At 38.0% G+C, this 18,404-nt stretch overlaps 1 protein-coding gene across 2 annotated transcripts in view; it reads right to left on the bottom strand.

Annotated features, from left to right (window-relative positions):
* Positions 1-17,171, bottom strand: part of PRKCD (protein kinase C delta) — a 62,808-nt gene extending 45,637 nt beyond the window's left edge. The window contains exon 1 of one of the 2 annotated variants that reach the window (XM_034438865.3): positions 16,728-17,171. The gene's annotated coding sequence lies outside the window, so the exon portion shown is untranslated. Of the gene's footprint in view, positions 1-15,825; positions 16,387-16,727 lie in introns of those variants that run through there. The other variant, XM_060688388.2, reaches the window with a different exon arrangement.
* Between the last annotated feature and the right edge of the window lie 1,233 nt (positions 17,172-18,404).

Here is an 18,404-nt window from a genome sequence, read left to right as displayed (position 1 = left end):
CTGTTCCTCTCCTCTTTCATATTATTGTGGATTGCATAAGCACTGAACTTTTCACATGTTCCATGATAATTTCTTTGTTCTTATTGATCATTCTGATAGGGGAATGATTCATGACCTAAGAACATGCCACATTTGCCATATTCTTCTCTGTCTATAATCTCTGTCTTCATCTGCATCAAGATGGTTTGTTGCTTTTTTGCGATACCTCCCTTCCCATCATCACTCTTGTGCTTAAGTGCAGACATTCGCAGTTACTAACACAACATACAACTAAAGAGCGAACTGTATCTGAGCGAATCCATGAACAGTATGTGATTGGGAAGTCAGGAGAAGGCAGGAAAGGGTTAATTTCTAAGATGCCACATATGTGGTGCACCAGAAACTAAACTGTTCCTGCCCTTTCCCAAATACCAGGACCTTCTGGATTTCAATAACAGTTACAGGCAGGTTTATTCCTCTTGGCGAAAGTTTACAATTCAAAAATTTGTAAGTAGAATAAGAGTAATCTGTACCTTACTGTGCAAATCCTTTAAAAACCAAACCAGGGAAAGAACTCTTAATAAAATAGGCAGCAAATGTTTCCCTGTTTTGAAGAACTTCAAATGATGCCCAGTCCTCTGCAGATCTGGTGACTTCATAGAGTTGTAAAATGGGGCAAAACTCACTTAACAAATTTCTCAATTGGCAACATATATTTTCGGTTCAATTGTGATCGTAAGTTGAGGACTACCTGTATTGTATATACTGCATGTCAACAATCATTAGTCCAATTAAGAAAATTAATATATTAATCTTAATAACCTGATGTGTTGCCTGTGTACACACAGAAAGTTGGGGAAACTGAATTTTAATACTCCAACAAGGACTATTAAATACTAGAGTAAATACTCTAATTCCAACTAGCCCAATGACACTCTGTTGACATCTTTCCCTTATAAGTATAAATTACATATATTTTTTCACAAGCTTCCTTATCATTTTATTTAAACAAGCTGCTTTCCCATGAGTTAACACTTTGTCTCAGTTGCCACATACATGGGCGGGGTGGAGAAAATTGCTCATTTCAATTCACAATTGTCATCGTAGTCATTCATTACCTAGTCACACAACAGTAGACAAGAAGGTTTAAAAATTTTAGTACCACTTTATTTTCCAGAATAATTTTGTTCAATAAGTTTTACTACCTTAATAAATAAATGCCTAAATACTTAAGCAGCACTGGAGACCATAAGTAGTGAAACTAAAATGTTACATTCCAGATAAACATAGATCAATAGTATTTAATAGCAATAAATCATCATTTATTCTTAATGTTCATTAGGAAGATCTTAGGTCACTAATATTTTTAGCTTAACTTTGTTTTCCTTCTCTTTCCCTCCTTTAAAATTTAAAAGTAAATATTAACTTAAATACAAGTTATTGACTATTGATTTCTCTTACCAAGAAAAATATATTTTAAAAAATCCAATTATGCATAGCTATCCCGTATCAAGACACCTAATCTCTCTAAAAAACTCTATTTCTCCTAAACATTTCTCTTTCTGTGTTAAAGAAATAACTTATTTTCACAATATTCTTACATTGTCCTGAGAAATGCTATTACACAACTATCAGAAATATTGCAAGCAAAAAGAAAGCAAAATATTTCCACTGGGGACCAAAGGCAATCCTTCCTTGAGAGAATTGTGCTACTTCATGTAGCTATTTAAAGATTAGATGTTGTTCCTGATTTAACAAGAAAGAATCAGAAGCTCAGAACACACCTTAGAAACAATTCCTCCTTATGCAGTATCCATATGGTCTGGTCGTAACAACAGGCAGAGAAGTGATAGTGCGCTCAGTAATGTATCAAAAAATATTACCCAACTAATTTGCAGACATATTAGATTTTCGAGATCCAATTTGGATCATCTTGCAATATTATCCTGGGACACGTATATTTATTTGCCTTCATTTGTCATATTAGAATTGTTATGGAATTAGACTTATCATCTTATATTTGTAACATAGCAGTTTTCATGTTTGCATTATGCTACAAATACTTTAAAAATTGGAAGAAGGGAAAATAATCTACTAATTTGGACTGCTCTCTTTCTGAGGACATGCTCTCTGAGTTTGGGAAAAATCCAGTCATTTACTGCATAGATGGGAAAGCAAATTGCAGATGGCACCATTAATACTCTTGCAAAATATGGTTCTATCAGTATACCAATGTTTAAATAGTTGGTATAATGTGAAAGAGGCTATCTCTTTGTATGTACATGAAATGTAGGTGAGGTTGAGGAATGAATCTTTCATAATTTATTACCAAGTCTTTGGTCACTCTTATAATTCAATCTTAATCAGAGGTAGGGCAAACCTATTATTAAGTGCTACATTTAATCATAAATATTAGTATGATACATATAAGGAAGCAACTTTTTGAAAAAAGTGTGCCATTTAATTGAATTATAAATGAAACGTTACCCTATATTGATATTCCATTAAATAAGTAACTTTAAAAAGTTATTTTAAAACATGTGAATTATTGGAGCACAAACACTTCAATGAGGAGACATCCCTTCAACCACAGCCATGTTTGAATAGGACCGGTCTCTTGCACTTAGCAACTGATTCTATCATACATGCAGACTAGTGGTGGGTTGCTCCTGGTTCTGTCTGGTTCTTGCAAACTGAACAGTAAAAGCGGCGGGAGGCTCCGCCCACCCATCCGGACGTCATAATGGATGATCTGCGCATGTGCAGAAGCTTCTGCATGCACGCACTCCCGTTACAAACCGGTAGTAAAGGTAAGTAGAACTCACCTCTGTTGCAGACCTATAAGGAAAGTTCTGGAATATCCAGTCATATTTTTCCAAAAGTCTTAAACTTGAAGGAACTTGTTTATAATGATCATATCCAAAGATTTTTTTTACCCACAATGACTTATTGTGAAACCAGTAACTATTATTGGCATGATCTGGCTGATTTTACAAGTTTTTTTTAAATAAATAATATAATACTATATAATATCAATTTACCAGTTTCATGCATTGTTTTCAGTTGGCAGACTAGTTTCTTCTTACATCTCTCTGTGACATTTCAAAAATTCCTTGTGAAATTAAAACTTGATCATTTTTAGAGCTGGAGGCTTTCTCCTAATCCTGAATTCTATATATAGTATTTCTCTAACATTCTTTTAAAAATGATATTTCATTTGAAGTCCTACCACTTAAATGTCATTACCAAGCATTCTTTTCCTGCTTTTTTTATCCTAAGTGAAACAAAGCACTACAGTGGAATTTTTTCTTCAAGCTTCAAAAGTCATAGCAACCACCTAAGAAGATTTGCAGGATGAATAGGTAAAATGGAACAGCAGTAGCTCGGACAATCAGGTTAGATGGCAATGCGTGATTCCTTTAAATTATCTGAAAATCACATGTAAACTAGTTATAATTGTAGAGAAAATGAATATGAACTTGCACTTTACACAGTGAAACTATGATGCCTTCTGATTTTAAAAATCAGGTGATAAAAAGTAACTTAGCAAATCAAAGGACATTCCTAACTTGGAGGTATGAAAGTGAAAGCATTCATATCTAATAAATGACTGGTCAAAGGTAAGTTGCACTTCAACTTGAGTATAACTGTGCAATCCTAATACAGCAGAGTCTCAGATCATGAAGGTTGCAGTACTTGCATTTGTACAAACAGGAGTATTGAGTCTCATTCGGAGCTTCACCTGATTGCTTGAAAGCTGGGCAGAAACAAGCAGGGAGCCAGTACAACCTGTTTTCCACTGGAGTTAGATACAGCTTCAGAGCCGTGCTTTGCCTTGATGAAATTTCACACAAAGCATCAAGACATGCTTTGAGAAACAACACAGCCCCATTGCTTCTAAAAGCACAATGAAGCAGCTGGATCCCCATATTTCTGAAGCCTTTGATATTCTCATACCAGGATGATGCCTTTGGCACATGGACAGAAATCTCTTCTGAGGCTTCCAATCAGCTGCTGGAAATAAAGGAAGCAGCTTCTGTGAGTCTGCAGCCTTCTCTGACTAAAGGAACCGCTGTGAAAGGTTTTTGGCAATCTCAGGCAAAACAAATTGCTTTCTCAACTCACTGAGACAAATCATATTAATGTTGCATACCCCTATTTTTCATCGAATTTGAGACTCTTTGTGCATTGAGATGAATGCCTAAAGCCACTTCTAATATTATTGTTGTATTTAAATACACATTCACACATCTTTACACTATAAGTCAGCAGTATCATCCTTCATAACATAAACGTTACAGTTTCCTTTCCTTTTTGGCACTCAGTGGCTTGCAAGGCAAAACTTCAAAAAAAGGAAAACTTTTCAGTATTTTGAGTTTTACTTTATTTTAGATTTCGTTGAAGGAAGTTGAAGCATATTTTATTTTTAAACAGCTTTTTAAATTCGTATTAATTCTCTTCAGATATGTTTCAGAAACTTTGGATGACAGGCATTAATATGTTGAGGAATCTTTTATTGTATTGTGCAATACAATACAATTCTGCAACATCTGCAGAAAATGAACTGGAAATGTATATTATAAAGAAATGAATGAATTCCTAAATAAATACAATATATTTTATTGTCTATTACAAAATAGAATTTGCTTTAAACTTGTTGCTGCTTTAGTAATATTTTAGATAAACACTCATAGAAATTCAAATTGGCAGTGGTGGGCTTATTGAATATGGTAAAGACCTTTGATGTAGTAGAGTAGAAAGTTTTGGAGCAAATCCTGGCCAAATATGGAATTCCTCCCCCCCCCCATTTTTAGCCTTTCTAACCCAATCAAATATTAGAAAGAAATAATGCAATGATGCAGTTTGGAAACTGTCTACCCAAGTCATCTCTCAACAGGTTAACTCTCCCCAAACAGAATGGAACAGGCCAAATTTGATATGGGAGGGAAGGAAAAGAAACTGGCAGAAGAAGGATGGTTAAAAACTGGATCACAGAAAACTATTCCTCAAAAAAGATAATCACCAATGCATCCTATGGGAGAAGCAACTGAGCAGTGGTTCGAAATACTGCCAGCTGTTACATTACAAGCCCCTCTTATTTGGTGGATATTCAATAATAATAATAACAACAACAACAACATTTCTATGCCGCCCACTCTCCTAGGACTCTGGGTGGCCTACACCAAAGACAGTATACTAAATAGCATATTTCCCCCAACAATCCGGGTCCTCATTTTACCCACCTCGGAAGGATGGAAGGCTGAGTCAACCTTGAGCCGGTGAGATTTGATCCGCTGATCTGCTGAACTAGCAGTCAGCTGAAGTAGCTGCAGTACTGCACTCTAACCACTGTGCCACCTCGGCTCTATTAAGGGGTTGGAAAGAATTCCAGCAGTCACACTCTGCAACTCTCCCCTGAGACTGAATATATTGACTGAATTAATGGGGCACTCTTATCCTTCAGCCAAGATGTTTAGATTATTTATTTATTTATTTATTTATTTATTTATTTATTTATTTATTCATTCATTCATTCATTCATTCATTCATTCATTCATTCATTCATTTATTTATTTATTTAGATTTATATACCGCCCTACTCCCGAAGGACTCAGGGCGGTGAACAGCCAAAAAGATAAAACACACAGATTATAAAATTTAAAACAGTATAAAAACGTATTAAACGATTTGGCCCGAGACGAATTAAAACATCCCCATATTTAAAAACAGATTTAAAATTACTCATATATCATTTAAAAGGGAAAGTTAGGCCAGGCCAGCCTGTTGGAATAAAAAGGTCTTGAGGGCGCGGCGGAAGGTGTGTAAATCCGGGATCCTCCGTATCTCCGGGGAGAGCTCATTCCAGATAACAGGTGCCCCCACAGAGAGAAGGCTCTCCCCCTGGGGGCCGCCAGCCGACACTGTTTGGCCGACGGCACCTTGAGGTGCCCCTCTCTGTGAGAGTGTACTGACCGGTGAGAGGCTATTGGTGGCATCAGGCGGTCCTGTAAGTATCCAGGTCCTAAGCCATCTATTAAAATATCCCATGCAAATCTTCAGGGATGCTCTTTTGTCTTTTCTTTCATGAAGACAATACAGATAGTCCTCAACTTATAGTCCACTTCATTTAGTGGCATTCACAGTTAAAACAGCACTGAAAAAAAGTAATGACCGTTTTTCACCCTTATAACCATTGAAGTATTCCCATAATTGTGTGATCAAAATTCAGACGCTTGACAACTGACTCATATTTATGATGGCTGCAGTATCCTGGGTCAGCTTTTCAAACTTTTGACAAGCAAAGTCAATGGGAAAGCCAGATTCACTTAACAACCTATTATCCCTGATTTGGTACAGCTGTTATTAAGGAGTTGGAAAGAATTTCGTAGTCAGACTCTGCAACTCTCCCCTATTTTGTTATTACCTGAATTAATGTGGGACTGTCTAATTAACAACTGTGTTACTAACTTAACTGCAGGGATTCATTTAACAACGGTGACAAGAAAGTTTGTAAAATAGGGCAAAACTCACTTAACAACTGTCTTACTTAGCAACAAAAATTTTGGGCTCAACTGTGGTCATAAATCAAGGACTATCTGTATTGTCTCATTGACAATTATGAATGCTATATTTCAAATGCACTGATGTGGGGCTTTTGTATAGCTTGGTAAACAGGTTAGTTAATTAATTAATTAGTGTTTGCTATACTTCCTATAAAAGGGACACGGTGGCTCAGTGGCTAAGACACTGAGCTTGTCGATCGAAAGGTCAGCAATTCAGCAGTTCAAATCCCTAGTGCCGCGTAAGAGGGTGAGCTCCCGTTACTTGTTCCAGCTTCTGTCAACCTAGCAGTTCAAAAGCACATAAAAAATGCAAGTAGAAACATAGGGACCACTTTGGTGGGAAGGTAACAGCGTTCCGTGCTCCTCTGGCATATAGTCATGCCTGGCCAAATGACCATGGAGATGTGTTTGGACAGGGCTGGCTTTGAAATAGAGATGAGCACCGTCCCCTAGAGTCAGGAACGACTAGCACATATGTGCAAGGGGAACCTTTACCTTTATACTTCCTATAAATACCAATGTAAGTAAAAAAATTGTGAAAAATTAGTGTTTTATCAAATTTTTTTACCTTAGCTTAACACTCATACAAACAGATGATCAAACTCAGAGGATTTATGGAGAAAGATAAATGTAAATAAAAAAGAATTTCATCTCAAATACATTTAAAATATTGAAGTACATTGATAAATTATTGAGTTTTTTAATAGAAAGGACAAACCTATGTATTTTGTCTGTCTGTTGGACAGTTCCTTTTTGAAAATTGTTTAGGGAATGGATCAGATGCAATGCTCTGATAGATCAGACCCCTGGGCCCTGCCCCACATAGTCTGGTCTCACAGTGACCAATCAACTGCACCGAAAACTGATAGTTTCCTAGTGGACAGCCTTCAGAAGCAGGCATGCTGCCATGAAGACTAATAGCTATTGTCTATTAGTCTTCTTATAACTTCTATAAAATGGTCCAGCCTTTTTTGAAGTCAGCCAAATGGGTAGCCAGCATTAAATCTCCTGATAATAAACTCCCAAAGTATATTTTTTTCTGTCCTGATTTTTCAAGCTTCACCTTCATTGGGTGACCTCTGGTTCTGTTGTCCTGGAAGGGAAAATAAACTTCTCCTTGCCCACTTTATCCAAACCATGCGTCATTTTTTGCAATTCAGCCTTATCCCCTCTCATTTGCCTCCTTTGTAAATTAAAAACACCCAGATACACAACCTATTCTTATAGGGAAGATAATTCATATATTTGATCATTTTAGTTGCCCTCCTCTGAACCTTCTCTACCTCTACTATATCCTTTTTGAGATGCAGTGACCAGAACTGCACACAACATTTTAGGAGAGGTCGTACCACAGATATACATATAAGGTCCTTATGATATATGCAATTCTATTTGCAATACATTTCTTATTACAATGGCACAGTAGTTAGAGTGCGATGCTGCAGGCTACTTCTGCTGACTGCTAGCTGACTGCAATTTGGCAGTTCAAATCTCACCAGGCTCAAGGTTGACTCAGCCTTCCATCCTTTTAAGGTGAGTAAAATGGGGACTCCAATTATTGGGGGCAATATGCTGACTCTGTAAACCGCTTAGAGCAGTGTTTCCCAAAGTGTGGTATGCGTACCCCCAGGGGTACGGGAAGAGTTTGGTGGGGGTACGCGTTGCACCGGAGTTTGGTGGGGATCACGTGGGAATATCCACTGCATATTAAAGCATATGTTTTTTATGAGGGGTACTCAGCGTTACAAAAATTATAGAAGGGGTACACATATGTCAAAAGTTTGGGAAACACTGGCTTAGAGGGCTGTAAAACACTGTAAAGCGGTATATAAGACTGAGTGCTATTGCTATTGCTATTATCACAAACATCCTTCTGGCCATTTTTGTACTGAATGCACAATATTGACACCTTAATTAAATTGTTTACCCTTATTGTCTTTTCTCATTAGTCATTGCTTGCTTTGATCCCATTAGTTGCATGAATAGTTAGAATTTTTGGCACTAATACACATCGTTTACACTTGCTCACATTAAATGAAATCTTTTGATCCCCCACTCACTTAATGTGCAGAGTTCACTTCAGATCTCTTCACTGTCTTTGTTTTTCCACTCTAAACAGATTCGTGTTATTTGCAAACGTGACTCCACTAGTCACACCCATTTCCAGATTATTTATAATGTTGTATGCGTCCCTTTAGATCAGTGTTGATTCCTGGCAACTACCTGGATAAGTTCCTGCAATTTTCTTGGCAGGATTTTTCAGAAGTGGCTTACCATTTGCTCCTACCCTAGGACTGAGAGAAAGTGACTAGCCGAAGGTCACCCAGCTGGTTTTGTGCTTAAAGCAGAATTAGAACTCATAGTCTCCTGATTTCTAGCTTGATGCCTTAACTATTACATCAAACTGGCTTTCTATAAACATGATATAATATAGTATAAATTGTAGCTATAAATATTTTGGCAAGGTGAGGCTGAAGCCTAGCAAGATGATGTGTTGAGAGAGAGAGAATTGTCCAGGAACATCATAAAGTTTTTTAGTGACTATTGGGTTTTTTTCCTTTCCTTTCCTTTCCTTTCCTTTCCTTTCCTTTCCTTTCCTTTCCTTTCCTTTCCTTTCCCTTTCCCTTTCCCTTTCCCTTTCCCCTTCCCTCTTGTGTTTTGTGAGTCGCCCAGGATTGTGATGGCTATGCAAACATTATTTATAATAATAATAAATATGCATTATTTATAGGAAGGAAGGAAGGAAGGAAGGAAGGAAGGAAGGAAGGAAGGAAGGAAGGAAGGAAGGAAGGAGGGAGGGAAGGAGGCTAGGATAGAAGTTAGAACCCTGGGGAATCCCACTAATACATCCCTTTAGCCAGTTGCTTGCCTATAAGATGATCTGCCCTTTCGTTCCATGGCTCTTAAGCTTACTGAGAAGTCCTTGATAAAGGCCATTATTAAAGGATTTTTGGAAAATCTAAGTAGATGATGCCTACTTTGATTAACTTTAGATAACAGTAATATTGCTAACAGGCATTAACATGATTTTTGAAGTATATACCAAACACTGAATTTATCATTATATGACAAATTAGGCATTTAGGGTGCAGCAAAAAGAATGCTTCTTCTTTGATTGAAAAGCATTACTCTGGATTTGCAGTCTCGGATTTATGATTTGAACTGGTTCTTTATAAGTGTAATGAAAAGTCTGATCAATATTATTCCATTTGGACATTTGGTTTAATAAAATACTTCAAAACTGAGCAGTTTTCTCTATATACATTTCTGTCTTCTTTTTCTTTATTTTTGTTTGGTTAATGTTTGTATCATCTTTTTTCCTGCAATAAAAATAAGGTTTTTGCTGTCATTCTCCAACTCTTTAGTAGTGTGTTCAAATAGCCTATCTTTGCTCTCTCATTAAAATGATACGATACAATTCATATTATATACATAAACTTCCCCTGGGCAGGCCTGCTTCTGCTAATATGGCAATCATCTAACTATGAGTTTTGTTTTTATTCTAAGCAAAAGTGATGGATCTATAAATTTCTGTACCCATCCCACTTTAAATTGGATTAACTTCAGAAAAAGGACCTCCATTTATTCGACACTATTTTCTGCTTTCTTCATGTTTTAGAATTAATCTATACAGTAATTTATTACTGTTGCTGTATATAAACAAATATAGTTGCTATAAGAAAAATCACTTCAAAAACATTATTTTATTGATTTCTGTTTCTTCTTGCTACTTGAATCAATGTTTCAATATAACTATGGGTCTTAGTTCATAAACTCTAGCTGAACTTCTTGGGCCCAAAAAATTGGTATTCAACAGTTTTGAATAGCCCTGGATTTGCACAAAAATAACAGGTGCAGAATGTGGCTGGTTCATTGGCAGTAACCTGTGACAGAATCAGCTGATTCCCAGCTAAACTACATGTGTCAGGCTTATGTACTATCATGTCAAGAATTCTTGCCTGTCTATTCACCCTAATGATTTGAAAACCAAATATAGGAAGGAGCATCTCTTCAAAAATGTGTAAAGGAAAAGAGAGGAAAAAAAAAGGAAAAAACCCATGAGCCATGGTAGCGCAGTGGTTAGAGTGCAGTACTGCAAGCTACTTCTGCTGACTGCCGGCTGCCTGTAATTTTGCAGTTCAAATCTCACCAGGCTCAAGGTTAACTCAGCCTTCCATCCTTCCGAGGTGGGTAAAATGAAGATCCAAATTGTTGGGGGCAATATACTAACTCTGTAAACCGCTTAGAGAGGGCTGTAAAGCACTGTAAAGCGGTATATAAGCCTAAATGCTATTGTTATTCATTGATAAATACATGCATACTTAACATACATCCCTTTTTTTTTTTTTAGTAAGCAACAGTATGTAAAGCAGAGAAAAAAAGAGTAAAAAGTAAATAAAGAAATAACATTAAAGGCAGAAGTTAAAACTAAGGAAAGGAAAATATAATTAAATCTAGTACATTGGCTCATACATTCAACTTAACGTATAGATTTCTTGTGAAATATACGTATGTAATTTCATATAACAAAGAGAACAGAAGCATGCTCTTGCAAACCATCATTTTCATATTTTCAGAAAAAACTTTCTTTTCTTGCAATAGATTGAAGAAAAAACATGCTTTGTCACTATTTCCAAAACCCATTATATTTTGAAAATCAGTTAGAACATTACATTTCTGTATGATCTAGATTTAGTGACATGTTAAAGAACTTGCTTGCAGCTAATTGTTTATCACATTTATATATACTTTTTATTTGTATTATGTTGTGTTATTTTTGTGCTTGTCTAACTAATAAAATAAAATAAAATGAAAAGAAATCTGTGCAAAAGACCATATACCAGGGGTGAAATGCTACCAATTCTGACTGGTTCGGTTGAACCGGTAGCGATGGTGGTAGATGGCTCGGAGAACCAGTAGCGACGGCAGCTTTTAACCAGGAAATAACTTGTTTGTTACCCTCTGTGCATACACAGAAAGGTTTGTGCATGCGCAAAGGGTCCATGTGCACATGGACCCTCCGCATGGACCTTCCCTTACCGGTAGGGAAGGTAAGTAGATTTCACCCCTGCCATATATTAACCAACATCTACCAGCATAAGATCATTCAATTTCGCCTGTCAAACACATCTATCTTTATTTTTCAGATCCATATTTCTTGTTGTGTCACACAATCTAACATTCACTGCAAATCAATTCAGTTCTCAGTCAACAATATGGCATTGTCTGCAATCAAAAGAACATACACATCCATGCTTTTGATAAATATTATATCCAACCTCTTAAGGATTCAATATACACATATTGATAAATACCCTGAACAATTAATAGGGCATTGTATATCCTTGACTTATTTCTTAAAACATCAAGCCCCCTTAGATGTAGTTTTTTTCCCATATCTATATATATCTACATTTTATTACCTTTCCATGAGGTTTCCTTAGATTTCTCTCAACTAAAACATAGGCTTTTTCAAGACATACAGTATTTACATAGCAATTTTTCCAGCATCTTTGTACTATATTGATACAGATTTGGAATTCTAAATGCACTGTAGCCACAAATTGATCATCTATTTCCCTATTACCTATTTTATCAAAAAGCACTTTGTGAATTTGCTTTCTATCATCTCTTTTAATTTCCCCATTTTTTTCAGGGTAGATAAGCACATTTACAAAATGAACACTAAGAATACCTTCAGATGTTATGTGAGCTCAGAAGCATTTTTTGAAAAAAAAAAAAGCTATGCTTGAGGACATGCTTTTTTATTAAAAGAACTGAATAATAAAATCAATTGCAGGATGGATCTTGTGGACATCAAAGGAGATGTTTGCAAGGGTATTAGCATCCTCAGGTACTGTGTTTTACGGTTCCAAATATAGATAATTTGGCTTGTGGCATTAAGGCATCAGAATCACTATGGGGAAATATGTCCACATGTCGCCTGGCAATGAGAACATCAGACAATGCACTGTTATTTGTCCTCAGTGAATAAACTAGCAGTCTAGCAATAGCAATAGCACTTAGACTTATATACCGCTTTACAGTGCTTTACAACCCTCTCTAAGTGGTTTACAGACTCACCATATTGCCGCCAACAATCTGAGTCCTCATTTTACCGATCTCGGAAGGATGGAAGGCTGAGTCAACCTTGAGCCGGTGAGATTTGAACTGCCGAACTGTTGGCAATAGGCAGTCAGCAGAATTACCCTGCAGTACTGCATTCTAACCACTGCACTACAACTGCTCTTCACTAAATTTAGTTAAATTAACTAAGGACAATTTATATACAGTGATACTAGATCATGTTTAATTAGCATCAGGCCATTCCTATCTAGAACTGGTCACAAATGTATCAGTTTAAACTGATAATGATTCATCGAGGCTGTGTTAATATGTGTCCCAATATGGATCCAGAAATTGTAGACCTGGTCCTTTGGGAAGAATGTATCTTATTCTACATGCGTACTTATTCTTATGAGCAAAACTTTTTCTAAAAACAAGATTCTCATTTTATTATGATTTCATTTATTTTACCATAGTATGATCCAATCTACTGTCCAGTACAGGTTCTATTCAAAACATTCCTTACTTAGCCAAGTTAGATGGACACCTCCTACAATTTCAGAAAGATAGTATGGGGGATAAAAGAGAGTCATATAAGATTTTTAAATAAAACTGCCACAATTGAGTATTTCCAGCAATATTTTGGCAAACTGCTGGCCAAACTGCTATAAAAGTGTTTGCATCCTAAAATAATTAATTCAGAATGATTCCATGATTGATGGAATCAAGGCATATAATTCAAGTACATACCATCTCTGTCTCTCTCTTTCTCTCTCTTGGTGAATATCATCCCTCAAGGTTACCAAATCAAGACATAAAGCTAAATTTAGTGTGTGCATGAATGCCTCAATTAACGTCTTGTTTAAAGAGGAAGGTAATGACAACTTTTACGGGAGCTCATAGTCTCCTTGGATCTAATTGGCTACCCCTTCCCTTATTAGCCATAACAAACCAAGATGAGCAAGGATGAAGAAACAAGTGACTGAATTTATTCAGGAATCTCATCTACATCCTCAGCAACAGGAATTCATCCAAATCAATGGATAACATTTACATATACATGCTCACTTAATTCACTGTGGAGTTCACATTCTACCGAAAGCATGTTATTTTACCACAGCAAACAACTAAGGTCACAGGTAATGTGTTAAAACATACTAATACACTAGGAGATATCAAAATTAAATGTTTAATAAATAAAAATCTCATAGTTTCACATTAGTATCATTGAAAGCAATTTGATTGCTCCAAAATAAAAATAAAAAACACTATTCAGTGTTTAAGAATGCTATTCAGCATTCTTAAACTTGTAAAATTGATGAATCCCTATATAAACATCTGAGTTAAATATGACTTTAGAATTCTAATAAAGACAAATAAATACTTATATCTCCAAATCCAGTCATCTATATTTTTTCCATGCACACATATACCCCACCATTTTATCTCTATGACACTCTATAAAGCAAGTAGATTTGACTAAATGCTAATGAGCGGTCCAAGGATCCAGTGTGTTTTTATCATTTTAAGGCGCACTGAAAACACGCTTATCATACTATGCTGTACAATGAATACATGAATAATGAAGTACTTATATGTTTACTTAGAAGTAAGATCCACCAGATGCAATAGAGATTACTCTCAGGAAAGTGTACATAGGACTGAAGCCAAAGGATAAATAATTCTCCTGTTTAACATGTTTTACTCTTCACTTAGCCAGATGCTCTAGCGTTCTGAAGATCTACAATTACATTTAATTTGAGAATAAACAAATTGTACCAATTTACAATATTCTTATATTCTTATGAATTAAATTATTAGCTTCTCCCTCTATATTCTTTTCATATACCTTGTTATGCTTATTAGAACTAAATATTTTATATCTCAAGACTAGATTAAAACTAATAGTTCCCTATATAAAATTTAAACTTTTTGTTCAAAAATGGTTGTATTGTGACTAGGAGCAACAAGACATTGTTCTATGCATTAAAAAAAACTACAAACAATTTAAGGGCACCAATCAAAGTAAAAAAAGTCCATCTCTGGAAGACCTGAATAATTATAGTTTGCTACCTATAAGATATACTAGTAGAGTATGTAAAATATGCTAGTAGAGTATGTTCAATATTGCACACTTTGAAATTTACTTGATATAAACATTCTTCCCCCAAATACACAAATTTGCAATGCCAAAGAAATTTCCCACTAATACCAGTAATGCAACCATGTAGAAAAATTCAGTCCCTGGTGAGTTAAGTAACCAGATACCTCCAATCAGAGTAGACATTTATGTAGATTGGAGCTTTCCTTCTTAGGCTAGTGAAACGTTTGAAATTTTGGAAATATAATTAAGAATTTTAAATTCCCTGACACCATTGGTATTTACTATGTACTTACTAGCATGCCAAATTAGTCATGCTCTGTAGTCACCTGACTCAACATTTTAATTTCTAGGAATGAATCTACACTTTATTTATTTAACAATTTGCTAGTACCTAGGTGGTAGACTCTAGGTCAGAAGTTATATTTTAGCACATGAAACATTCTAAACAAAGGAAATTAAGAAATGTAGTTCTCTCAAGTGTTATTGCCAGCAACCCCAGGGGCTAAATAAAAAAAAAATGTTTTGCTTCAGCATAAGGCAGCTGCCTATCTTTTTATCACACGAAACACTGAAAAAGTTCCAATTCATTCTCTGTCCACCCACTATTAAAGATTAAGGTCACAGCAGATAACAGATATACGACAGAAACATACTTACACGGCAAATACTTTGAGATGACTAATGCAATCAAACTTATCCATTCACTGAACAGGAAAGCAAACATCCCTCTGCCTCAAGCTAAACAATTACTGACCAGTTCTGAACCCCACTCCAGTCAGCCTACAGTGGGAAAATCCCCAACTTCCTAAACACTAAACCACTCAGCTTGCTGCTTCTAGATGCAGAAATTAGGGTGTGAGCAGTTGTGAGCCAACTGATCACTGCACAAAGTAAATGAAGATCGCAAGGCATATTTCATAAAACCCGTCAACCACTGTCAACTTTCTGTCAACATAATCTATCAACCGCTGTCAACTTTCCATCCAGAGCAGCATTGTTAAAAGAGTTAGGCAAACACACACATGTTGAATGTTTCTATTGGATAGCAGTATTACACTTGATCACTTGTTAAAATGATATTTTCAGCACATTTATCTTTTCAGGTGAGCAGACCTCTTGCTAACATCACATTTCTGATTTTGCAGGACAACAGCTTTTTGCAAACGTTTTCCGAATACAGTAGCCTCAGGTTTCCCATTCCAAAGCTCCATTTGTCCACGGGTTCTTGGCTTTTGTTTTTCTTCCCAAAGACTCTGACAATGTAGGGAAGAATTTGAAAGGATGGATAAACTGCAACCGTAGCTTTGCTACACAGATCAGCTAGTTAAAGAGGGTGCTAGAGACCTCCAGCCACCCATCAATCTGCCAGTTCTGATGAAGAAAGAAGTTCAATTTTCAGAAATGTAGTAAAGTACTTCAAGAAAACATGGAGTCTTTTAAAACAAGGAAGTCCCGGCGGAGCTAGGCGTCCAACAGATGTTGCACACCGCAGCTCTGCTCTGACCAGGAGTTATGAAAGCCCCGCCAGCCGGTCCGGCTAAACTCAGCAGCGCTTTGCCCCATTCCGGATTGTCTGCGAGCGCAAAGAGGGAAGCAGGAAGGAGGAAAAGGGCAGCTTCTCGGAGCTCCTTTCATAAAGTCTGCCACCCAACCCAAAGCGAGAGGCGGGTGTCAAAGTCGCTCTTCCGAAGGAGGAACTCGAGTTTCTCAGGGGATGGACCGCAGGCTGACGGGGGAGGGGGAGTGAGTGAGGGGTGACTCTACCGCACCTCCGAAGGAAGGCGGAGAGGAGAAAGATGCTCAACCCGTCCACACGACCCCCCCCCTCAGGACCGGAAGCAGGGGGCTGGCGGGAAGAGCCCGCGTCCCAAAGAAGAATGCCCGAACCCCGCTTCCTCCTTCGCAAAGGAGCCAGTCGAAGAGCTTCCAGCCGAAAGAGAATTTGCTCCTTCTCTCCACGAGAGAAGAAGTTCCCCCAGCGGCGGAATCCCCCTTGGCGCCAGCGGATCACTTACCCGTCTTCCTCGGAAAGGGTCCAGGCTGAGCTGGAAAGGCGCAGGACTGCTCGGAGGGCGCTCCGAGGCCGAAAGCAAAGCTCTGAAAAGAGCCCCGTCGAGCGGGGCTGCCTCCGCGTCGGACCGCCCTCCCATGGCACGCTCGCACCTCCCATCTTGCCTCCTCCTCCTCCTCCTCCCCGCGCGCGCTCCGCCTCGACTCGGGCCGGACGCGCTCACCTGCTGCTGGGACTGGGGCGCGTGGGGATTTCCCCTTCCCGCTCCACCCCCACCCCTCAAAGAGCGCTTGGAAAAGCAGAGTCATCCACGCGGTCTTTAAGCTTATCTTTCTTTCTTTTTCCCCTCCTCCTCCTTCCCGGGCCCTGTTACTTCTCCGCTTGAGACTTTCTCCCAAGCGAGAACGCCCAAAAGGGAACTAGTTTCTACGAGCCTCGCCCTGCCGCTGGGGGCCCTTCCCTCAGCGGCTGCCCTTTCTGCTCCGGGAGAAGGGCGCGCGCAGTACCTGACACCCCCCTGGTGCTCGCCATAGGTGCTTGCTGATAAAGAGGCCATTCGCGCGTCTTCCTGCTGAGCGGCTTCTGTGGGGCGGAGAAGTGGTGGTAGGGGTTCCCGCGAGGAACTCGGCGTTGGGTTTGGGTGGCTCGGAGTGTGGGGGAGCGTCCGTTGACTCGCGTTTGTGATCAGAGTGCTGGAAAAAGGTTTGAGCGCTTGAGACTCGGCAAGGCGTGCCTGGCCTGTGAGGAGGGGGAAAAAAAAGTTTCATCTTTTTTTTCACCATCCTTGCAGTAATTACAGGTAGTCCTCAACAATTGAGCCCAAAATGTATGTTGCTAAGTGAGAAATTTGTTAAGTGACTTTCCCCCCATATTATGACACTTCTTGGCACGTTTTTGTTAAGTGAATCACTGTAGTTGTTAAATTAGGAAGACCATTGTTAAGTGAATCCGGCTTCCCCATTGACTTTGCTTGACAGAAGGTCGCAAAAGGGGATCGCGTGACCCTGGGACACTGCGATTATCATAAATGTGAGTCAGTTGTCAAGCATCCAAATGTAAATCACATGACCATGCAGATGCTGCAATGGTCGTAAGTGTGAAAAATCGTGATAAATCACTTTTTTCAGTGCTGTTGTAACTTCGAACAGTCACTAAGCGAACTGTTGTAAATCAAGAACTATCTGTAGTCTAGTTGGATGGGTTCAAGCTAACTCTGTCGTAGGTTACTGCAAATGAAACAGTCACAATCTGCACTTGTTATTTTTGTGCAAATGCAGGGCTATTTGGTATTATTGGTATTGTTGAATACCAATTCTTTGGGCCCAAGAATCTGTATTATTTTCTGGGGTATTTTCTAACTTTATGACTACATCGTACTTTGTAGAGAATAGGGTTGTATGTGCCTTTTGATCCCAGTGTTTCTGGCACCTTTCAGCTCTGCATCTTTTTAACTGGAAATGTAGTGGTTTGTATCCTCCACCTTTTTTGGGTGATTAATACTCACTAGCACTGACTTTCCCCGCTTCCATCAAGCTTTCGTTTTGACACTGAATCTTTCTTGATATGCTAGATCAGAATTAATTGCCAAGTTAAATTTAAGGGAAAGGGGAAAGAGAGTTCTGATCAAAGCTGATTATGATTCTTAATTTACTGCAGTACTTTGATTCCATATAAACAAGGG

The sequence above is a fragment of the Pantherophis guttatus genome, chromosome 2 (assembly GCF_059756535.1).
Source record: "Pantherophis guttatus breed Tessera chromosome 2, ASM5975653v1, whole genome shotgun sequence".
NCBI lineage: Eukaryota > Metazoa > Chordata > Lepidosauria > Squamata > Colubridae > Pantherophis > Pantherophis guttatus.
Note: the sequence above shows the minus strand (reverse complement) of the source record. Positions and strands in the feature narration are given on the sequence as shown.